General features: G+C 54.5%; 1 non-coding gene across 1 annotated transcript; it reads left to right on the top strand.

Moving 5' to 3' along the window:
- The first annotated feature begins 9,206 nt into the window (after nt 1-9,206).
- On the top strand, nt 9,207-9,316 carry LOC127485111 (U6 spliceosomal RNA). The gene has a single exon (XR_007912285.1). It is a non-coding gene; the product is annotated as a U6 spliceosomal RNA (small nuclear RNA).
- The last annotated feature ends 591 nt before the right edge of the window (nt 9,317-9,907 follow it).

Here is a 9,907-nt window from a genome sequence, read left to right as displayed (position 1 = left end):
AATAGCAAACCTTGAGGAGCTGTGAGTCTGTCTTCCCAGAGGTCACGACTTGTTATATAAACACCGAGAGCCCCTTGCTGGCCTCGCAGCCTCGCCGGCTCGCGTCCAACACAGCCAGCTGCTCCCTGATCAGCCCTCTGGATGGCTCTGCCGCCCTGCCGCCGGCCTTGGCCTGTGGCTCAGGTGTCAAGTGGTCAACGGAACCAGCACTCTGGGTGGGGACGGGACAACCCTCCTTTGCTTGTGTGGCATCAAAAGGAGCCTCGTGATGTGTGGGAGTCCACTGTGTCCCGCAGTGCCCTTGTGTGTTTCACCCTTTGAAAAACAAGGGTGACCTCAACATCCACCACAGGGAGTAACTAGAAATTGAGTGTCAGACAGCCATGGCCCGAGGGGGCCCAAGACCACAGGCAACATGAGCCAAACAATGATCCTAGGCGATTGCCACTCATTACACAGGCTCGGGCTGCAGACTCTGCCGAGTCACAGAATTATCCTCTCTCTGGGTTTTTCCCTCTCTCATACCTGGGCTCCTAGATAGGAACTCTTAAAATGAGCAGGAGGAGGAGATGATGGGCAGGAGGAGGAGGAGGTGATGGGGCAGGAGGAGGAGGTGATGGAGCAGGAGGAGGAGGAGGTAATGCAGCAGCAGGAGGAGGAGGTGATGGGGCAGGAGGAGGAGGAGGTGATGGAGCAGCAGGAGGAGGAGGTGATGGAGCAGCAGGAGGAGGAGGTGATGGAGCAGGAGGAGGAGGAGGTGATGGAGCAGCAGGAGGGGGTGATGGGGCAGGAGGAGGAGGAGGTGATGGAGCAGGAGGAGGAGGAGGTGATGGAGCAGGAGGAGGAGGTGATGGAGCAGCAGGAGGAGGAGGTGATGGAGCAGGAGGAGGAGGAGGTGATGGGGCAGGAGGAGGAGGGGGTGATGGAGCAGGAGGAGGAGGAGGTGATGGAGCAGGAGGAGGAGGGGGTGATGGATCAGGAGGAGGAGGAGGTGATGGGGCAGGAGGAGGAGGTGATGGAGCAGGAGGAGGAGGTGATGGGGCAGGAGGAGGAGGAGGTGATGGAGCAGGAGGAGGAGGGCTTGATGGGGCAGGAGGAGGAGGAGGTGATGGGGCAGGAGGAGGAGGGGGTGATGGGGCAGGAGGAGGAGGTGATGGGGCAGGAGGAGGAGGAGGTGATGGAGCAGGAGGAGGAGGAGGTGATGGAGCAGGAGGAGGAGGGGGTGATGGATCAGGAGGAGGAGGAGGTGATGGGGCAGGAGGAGGAGGGGGTGATGGGGCAGGAGGAGGAGGGGGTGATGGGGCAGGAGGAGAAGGGGGTGATGGGGCAGGAGGAGGAGGAGGTGATGGAGCAGGAGGAGGAGGAGGTGATGGAGCAGGAGGAGGAGGGGGTGATGGGGCAGGAGGAGGAGGAGGTGATGGAGCAGCAGGAGGAGGAGGTGATGGAGCAGGAGGAGGAGGAGGTGATGGGGCAGGAGGAGGAGGAGGTGATGGAGCAGGAGGAGGAGGAGGTGATGGAGCAGGAGGAGGAGGGGGTGATGGAGCAGGAGGAGGAGGAGGTGATGGGGCAGGAGGAGGAGGTGATGGAGCAGGAGGAGGAGGAGGTGATGGAGCAGGAGGAGGAGGAGGTGATGGAGCAGGAGGAGGAGGAGGTGATGGGGCAGGAGGAGGAGGAGGTGATGGAGCAGGAGGAGGAGGTGATGGGGCAGGAGGAGGAGGAGGTGATGGGGCAGGAGGAGGAGGAGGTGATGGGGCAGGAGGAGGAGGAGGTGATGGAGTAGGAGGAGGAGGAGGTGATGGGGCAGGAGGCGGAGGAGGTGATGGAGCAGAAGGAGGAGGAGGTGATGGAGCAGGAGGAGGAGGAGGTGATGGAGCAGGAGGAGGAGGAGGTGATGGAGCAGGAGGGGGAGGAGGTGATGGAGCAGGAGGAGGAGGGGGTGATGGAGCAGGAGGAGGAGGAGGTGATGGAGCAGGAGGAGGAGGGGGTGATGGAGCAGGAGGAGGAGGGGGTGATGGAGCAGGAGGAGGAGGAGGTGATGGGGCAGGAGGAGGAGGTGATGGGGCAGGAGGAGGAGGGGGTGATGGAGCAGGAGGGGGAGAAGGTGATGGAGCAGGAGGAGGAGGAGGTGATGGAGCAGGAGGAGGAGGAGGTGATGGAGCAGGAGGAGGAGGAGGTGATGGAGCAGGAGGAGGAGGAGGTGATGGAGCAGGAGGAGGGGGTGATGGAGCAGGAGGAGGAGGAGGTGATGGAGCAGGAGGAGGAGGAGGTGATGGAGCAGGAGGAGGGGGTGATGGGGCAGGAGGAGGAGGAGGTGATGGAGCAGGAGGAGGGGGTGATGGGGCAGGAGGAGGAGGAGGTGATGGAGCAGGAGGAGGGGGTGATGGGGCAGGAGGAGGAGGGGGTGATGGAGCAGGAGGAGGAGGTGATGGAGCAGGAGGAGGAGGGGGTGATGGGGCAGGAGGAGGAGGAGGTGATGGAGCAGGAGGAGGGGGTGATGGGGCAGGAGGAGGAGGAGGTGATGGGGCAGGAGGAGGAGGAGGTGATGGAGCAGGAGGAGGAGGAGGTGATGGGGCAGGAGGGGGAGGAGGTGATGGAGCAGGAGGAGGAGGAGGTGATGGAGCAGGAGGAGGGGGTGATGGGGCAGGAGGAGGAGGAGGTGATGGAGCAGGAGGAGGGGGTGATGGGGCAGGAGGAGGAGGGGGTGATGGGGCAGGAGGAGGAGGGGGTGATGGAGCAGGAGGAGGAGGTGATGGAGCAGGAGGGGGAGGGGGTGATGGGGCAGGAGGAGGAGGAGGTGATGGAGCAGGAGGAGGGGGTGATGGGGCAGGAGGAGGAGGAGGTGATGGGGCAGGAGGAGGAGGGGGTGATGGGGCAGGAGGAGGAGGGCTTGATGGGGCAGGAGGAGGAGGAGGTGATGGAGCAGGAGGAGGAGGGGGTGATGGGGCAGGAGGAGGAGGGCTTGATGGGGCAGGAGGAGGAGGAGGTGATGGGGCAGGAGGAGGAGGAGGTGATGGGGCAGGAGGGGGAGGAGGTGATGGAGAAGGAGGAGGAGGAGGTAATGGAGGAGGAGGAGGTGATGCTTCTGCTCTCTCCACCTGATGGCTGAATGCACCATGACTAAGCACCACACAAACACCTCCTGCAGTGATTTAAAGAAAAACAAAAAGTAAATGTTGTTAGGCAATCTTTTTAAAAAAATTTTTTTTTTATTTGAAAGAGTTAGAGAGAGGTAGAGGCACACACAGAGAGCGAAGTCTTCCATCTGCTGGTTCACTCCCCAGATGGCCACAATGGCTGGAGTTGATCTGATCCAAAGCCAGGAGCCAGGAGCTTCTTCCGGGTCTTCCAAGCGGGTGCAGGGGCCCAAGGACTTGGGCCACCTTCCACTGCTTTCCCAGGCCATAGCAGAGAGCTGGATTGGAAGGGGAGCAGCTGGGACTAGAACCAGCATCCATATGTGATGCTGGCACTGCAGGCGGCAGCTTTTCCTGCTGCTCCACAGTGCCGTCCCCTGGGCTATCTTGTCCAGCAGCATGCAGTGAACTCATGTGATGGAGACGGTGGTTCAGTCCCACAGACAGGACCTCCCAAGTGAGAGACCCTGGGCAAGTCACTGGGTGTCTCAGGGGCCGCAGCATCCATCCGTCTCCAGCACAGGGGTGGACCGTGGAACAGCTGTGAGGAGCAAATGAGGTCGTGAATTCAGGGACACTTTGACAACGGGACTGACACGTTCTCACTTTAAAATGCATTGCTTTAGAGCTAGGTGAGTTGGGGGTTGAAGTACTGAGATAGTCTTTGCCCCCTGGGGCAGGGTTGGTAGACTCACTAAAGCCAGCCGCACCTGCTTCGGGGAGGCTGGGTGAGTCTGTAGCCTGGAGAATGGCCGCCTGATGCTCTGCAGTAGCTGGTGCTGCCGCCTCCCCTCTCTCGCTGCCGCCACCAGGGCACAGAGCCGTGTTGTGGGCCTAAGGCAGATGGAATAGGGTCCCGAGGTCTCGCAGTTTCCAAAGAACTGACGAAGACAATCTGCATTTGAAGGTCAGCGGGTCTGATTGGACAGTATATTTTCCCATGTGTAGACCTGGCAGGATCTGTGTGTGTGTGTGTGTGTGTGTGTAAATTAGATAAAAGGCATTCACACCAACAGGCTATTGTGTAAAGCTGTGACCAAGTAGCAAAATCATGCATTGTGATTCCACTCGGACTTCTATTGCCAAAGCACAATGAAACTAGGAGTAGTAGTCCGCTAAAAGTCACCTAGGAAAAGCCCATGGACAAAGGAGAGATCCTGAACAGATTCTCCCTGAGCTGAGACTCAGGGTGGAAAGAAACCACTAAAGCTGCGTGTATTTATAGAGGATGATCCTACACACAGGAAATCCGAAGAAGTTCACATCCGGGGACTTTCTGAGGTGCTGAAGATGTACTCTGCGTTGGTATAGGTGGTGGTTACACAGGCGTCTGCTCAAGTGAAATCACGGAGCGCAGCTGGTGGGCTTGGGCTGCTGCCTGTGACTCCGGCATCCTGCATGTGTGCCACTCCCTGTCCTGGCTGCTCTGCTTCCGATCCAGCTCCCTGCTGCTGTGCCTGGGAAAGCAGACGATGGCCCAAGTGCTTGAGCCTCGGTACAGTTGTAGGAGACCTAGAAGAAGCTCCTGGCTCCTGGCTTCAGCCTGGCCCAGCCCCGGCAGTTGTGGGCTGTGTTCATTTGGGGAATGAACCAGTGGATGTAGGTCTCCCTCTCTCCTGTCTCTTCTGTCTCTATAACTCTGCCTTTCATATAAATAAATACATGATCTTTTTTTAAAAAATTAAGTCATGGGGGCCAGCACTGTGGCTCAGCAGGTTAATGTCCTGGCCTGAAGTGCCAGTATCCCATATGGGTGCCTGTTCGAGTCCCGGCTGGTCCACTTCTGATCCAGCTTTCTGCTATGGCCTGGGAAAGCAGAAGATGGTCCAGGTCCTTGGGCCCCTGCACTCATGTGGGAGACCTGGAAGAAGTTCCTGGCTCCTGGTGTCGGATCGGCGTAGCTCCGGCTGTTGCGGCCAACTGGGGAGTGAACCAGTGGATGGAAGACCTCTTTCTCTCTGCCTCTCCTCTCTGTGTGTAACTCTGACTTTCAAGTAAATAAATAAATCTTAAAAAAGTTAAGTAATTGAGCTATTTACATTTAGATTTGTGAATTTTACCGCAAAATAAATGATGCTAGTTTTAAGCTCATTTGCATTAAAATGTAACCACTGGTGGTTTAAAAATATGTACAGGAAAGATTTGACACCCCTGCCTTCAAAATGAGAGCAATTTCTCTTCCATTGAATGTAGGCTGGACTCGGTGACTCATGGCTGGTGATGGGTGGTGGAAGTGATGCTGACTGATTTCCAAGATGTCCTAAGAGGCTGGGACTCCCCCGATTCTCTCTCTCTCCCTCTCTCTCTCTCCTCTGTTTTTTGTGGGAAGCCAGCCACCAAGTCAGAGAAGCATGCACAGCCTGATGCCCCACCCTAGTGCCCAGCACCGCCTGCCTGCCGTGAGCCGGCCCAGGTGCTGGAAGACCCCCCCAGCTCACAAGACTGACGTTTTGATAGTGGGAGACCTGAGCCAGGCCCACACAGCTAAGCTGCTCCTAAATCCTTGCCCCACAGAAAGTGGTGAGAAATAAAAAAAAAGTTCAATGTCCTTTTAGTCTTTTTTTTTTAAAGATTTATTTATTTATTTGAAAGGCAGAGAGGGAGAGAGAGAGAGAGAGAGAGAGAGAGAATCTTCCATCTGATGGTTCACTCCCCAGATGGCCGCAATGGCCGAAGATATGCCGATCTGAAGCCAGGAGCCAGGAGCTCCTTCTGGGTCTCCCACACAGGTGCAGGGGCCCAAGGACTTGGGGCATCTTCTACTACTTTCCCAAGGCCATAGCAGAGAGCTGGATCAGAAGTGGAGCAGCCAAGTCCCATATGGGATGCTGGTGCTTCAGGCCAGGGCGTTAGCCCACTGCCCACAGTGCTGGCCCCTCAATGTCCTCTTAAGCTAGAGAGTTTTGGAGTAATTTGTTCCACAGAAATAAATAATGCCTATCTTCAGAGCTGGTGGTCGTATGTATATTAGTCTACTTTATGACCAAGAACAATTGAAATATTTAAGCTTATTTTAACCTTTTATTCTAATTTGAAAAACTAGTTATTGAAAGTAAATTTTTAAATTTTTATTTATTTATCTTCACTTTATTTGAAAGACAGAGATCTGCCATCCACTGATTTACTCCTAGATGCCTGCAATGAAGCTCTTTCCCTCTCTCTCTCTCTCTCTCTCTCTATATATATATATATATATATATATCTTTATCAAACAAAATAAAAGTACTGGAATAAAGAGTTACAAAAGCAGGATTTTAAAAAAAGATTTATTTGAAAGGCATAACGTCAGAGAGAGAGAGAGAGAGAGAGAGAGAGAGATCTTCTATCTCTTCCATCTGCTGGTTTATTCTCCAAATTGCCACAACAGTCAGGAGCCAGGAGCCCAGAATGCATCCGGGTTTCCCACGTGGGTGCAGGGACCCAAGCCCTTGAGCCGTCTTCCACTGTGTTCTCCGGTGCATTAGCAAGGAGCTGGATTGGAAGTGGAGCAGCCGGGACTTGAACCACTCTGATATGGGATACTGGTGTCACAAGTGGCGGCTTGACCCACTGCGCCTTGATGCTAGCCTGAAAGGCAGGAGAGGTAGGTTTGTCAGTAAGCATCAGAGTAGGAGGCCACGCTGAGTGACAATTATGATGATGGTGACCGTGACTTTTAAAAAGCCAGGTGAAAACACAAATAATCGTGGGATACTTTTCTGCCCTTCTGGGCGGTTCGAAGTCCTTTCAGAATCTGGTGACAGGTAAAACCACCGAGGCAAAAATGAAGGAGCCCTGGAAAGCCTGCTTTCTTAAGAGAAGGAGCTTCGGAAAACCTAGGAGGAGGTAGATAGCACCCGTTGGGGTGATGTGGGTGTGCACTGGCTGCTGTGTGGCTGGAGCTCAGGTACCTCTCTCTGCTCCAGTGGGAGTTCTGACAGCTGACATGGAAAGAAACGAGCTATGGCCACGGGAAGAGGAGATGGGGGCCAAGCGCTGGTGATGCTGAGGGGAAGATGCGGCAGAAGTGGTGAAAGGCAGATTTGCAGATACAAAGACAGGGAGACCGACCAGCGAGACGGGAGGTGTGGGGGCACGGCATGTTTTTGGACACTGGAACCTTCAGCTCAGTGGAGCCCAGGCTGGGAGAGGCGGTGACCAGGGACAGGTGTGAGGGGCTTTTGGGTGGTGACCTCACAGCAGGCGCCTCTCTCCCTTTCATCACCTCCTGGGCCAAGAGCCCGGGGGTTATCTCAGCACGCGCTGATCCCCGAGGCGGGAGCCTCAGGCACTTCAGCCCTTGCTTTCGTCCAAGAGATTAGTGTGTTTTTCAGCACGCTCTCCACGAGGAGAGGGCAGGATTTAGAGGCGTCCCTTGGGGACCCAGCGTCCCAGGGGCTATTCTTGGAGGCAGAGGCATCCTAGCTTTTGATCCCAAGATGGAGTGAAATTCTGCAGATCACCAGTTCTGGCATAAAAAGGGTGTCTGCATGGAACACTCAGCACGATGGGGCCGGAGCCTCGGCAGGGTTCGGAACTTTTAGGGTTTGGGTGCTGCCAGGTGGTCTGAATCACCACCTCTTGGACTCCAGACTAGCTTGGGGGTTAATACACTAACCACAGGGTGCAGCCAGGTGCCGTGCAGTCAGTCAAATTAAAGGCCTGTCTGCTCTCTAGGACGACTCGTCCATGTGCAAGATGACCAAAAAGTCTTAGCGCTGCTCCAAGGGGGGCCATGGGAGTAGAAGCTGCCCCAGAAAATGCAGTGGGGAACATCATGTGCAACCAAGTAGAGAGACAAGAGTAAGGCTTTTGGCTCCCAAACCAGATGTCCAGTGCAGCCCGGGCCCCCTGCTGAGGACTCCTGGGGTTTGCTGGCTTCCCCTCACCCAGAAATGCCGTTGTCCCCAGCTCCCAGCGTGAAGGATCACGTGACGTCGGCCCCTCCAGCCTTAACTCCACATGTGAGTCTTTGGCTGCCTGATGTCAGGTGTGACTGAGCATCCCATGAACTTGGTGGGTGCAGACAAACCTCAGTTCTGGGGGAACCCTTCCCAGACCCAGCAGTCAGGCCCAGGTGGGTCAGATAGGTGGGCGGGGCCACGCTGAACACCTGATGCAAAAGGAGCTGCACTTGATGATGAGTTTTCAGAAATCACAGACTAGGGGGCCGGCGCCATGGCGCACTAGGTTGATCCTCTGCCTGCAGCGCTGGCATCCCATATGGGCACCGGGTTCTAGTCCCAGTTGCTCCTCTTCCAGGCCAGCTCTCTGCTGTGGCCTGGGGGAAGGCAGTGGAGGATGGCCCAGGTGCTTGGGCCCCTGCACCTGCATGGGAGACCAGGAAGAAGCACCTGGCTTTGGATCGGCACAGCTCTGACCGTGGCAGCCATTTGGGGAGTGAACCAGCAGAGGGAGGGCCTTTCTCTCTGTCTCTCTGTCTCTCTCTCTCACTGTCTGTAACTCCACCTGTCAAATAAATTTTAAAAAAAATCTTAAAAAAAAAAAAAAAAGAAATCACAGACTGCTAGCAAGCGTGCTTCTCCATTCAGAACTTTGAAACCTTGGTGAATAGAATCAAGGGGAAACCTACTCTATTTAAAACTACCAGGTGGCTTCCTCTTTGGTAAGAGATGAAGTCCTCATTAATAGTTGTGGGAAAAATTGCTCTTCTACTAGAGAAGTGAGAAAGAAGATACCTCCTTTTAGTTCTGGTTATCTAAGTGTAGAGCCGAGATCTTACTCCAGAACAGAGCTTAAGCCACCGCAGAACCACACGGTGATGTATATAATGTCGCAGGTGGTCTCCAGCGGGGGTGGAATTGCATTTCTTCGTCTGTCCATGCTCCTTCACTGAACAGGGTGTGCTAGCTTCTGTCTTGTGTCCCACACTCTGTCCGCTGCTGGGTGCCGTTCCCACAGAGTCCATGGTGAAGAGTGGGTGGGAGACCCTGGCCCAGCACTCGCATTGCTGATGCTAAGTGCCGTGAAGCTGAGGGGCGTGGGATGCACTGGCTCTGGTCTGAATCCAGGACTGTAACACTTAAGTCTAAAAGATGAGGCAGAGTTCACAGTTAAAATATGGGTGTCCTAGTCCTTACTTCATAGAACATATATCAAAATTAGAAGAATGCAGGGAAGATTAGCATATCCCTTGAGCAAGGATGTCCTACAAATCGGTGTTTTCCACACAACAAGTTTTGCACAACAGTGTGAAAGAATTAAATGCTACTGACTTGTACACTTTAAGTGATTAAAACAGTAGACTTTATGTTATGTGTGTTATACCACTATATTTTTTAAAGACTTATTTATTTATTTGAAAGGTAGAATTACAGAGAGGTAGAGAGAGAAAAAAATCTTCCATTCACTTCCCAAATGGCTGCAATGGCCGAAGCTGGGCTGATCCGAAGCCAGGAGCCAGGAGCTTCTTCTGGGTCTCCCACACAGGTTCAGGGGCCCAAGGACTTGGGGGCATCTTCTACTGCTTTCCCAGGCCATAGCAGAGAGCTAACTCGGAAGTGGAACAGTCGGGGCTTGAACCAGTGCCCATGTGGGATGCCGGCACTGCAGGCAGTGACTTTACCTGCTATGCCACAGCACCAGCCCCTACCACTAGAATTTTAAAAAGGGGGTGGTGGTGAGATGATATTAGAGGATGTCAATACAGATACAAATGTCAGTTGACTGGGAGGGAAGCCAGCAGGGCTGGTTGGCTCATATTTGTGGGGTAGCATGTGGCCAAAAGCAAGGCTGAAGCCACAGGCAGAAGCCACACAGGCTCTGGGGGTATT

The sequence above is a fragment of the Oryctolagus cuniculus genome, chromosome 1, assembly GCF_964237555.1.
Source record: "Oryctolagus cuniculus chromosome 1, mOryCun1.1, whole genome shotgun sequence".
Taxonomy (NCBI): domain Eukaryota; kingdom Metazoa; phylum Chordata; class Mammalia; order Lagomorpha; family Leporidae; genus Oryctolagus; species Oryctolagus cuniculus.
This window is presented reverse-complemented; position numbering and strand designations above follow the sequence as displayed.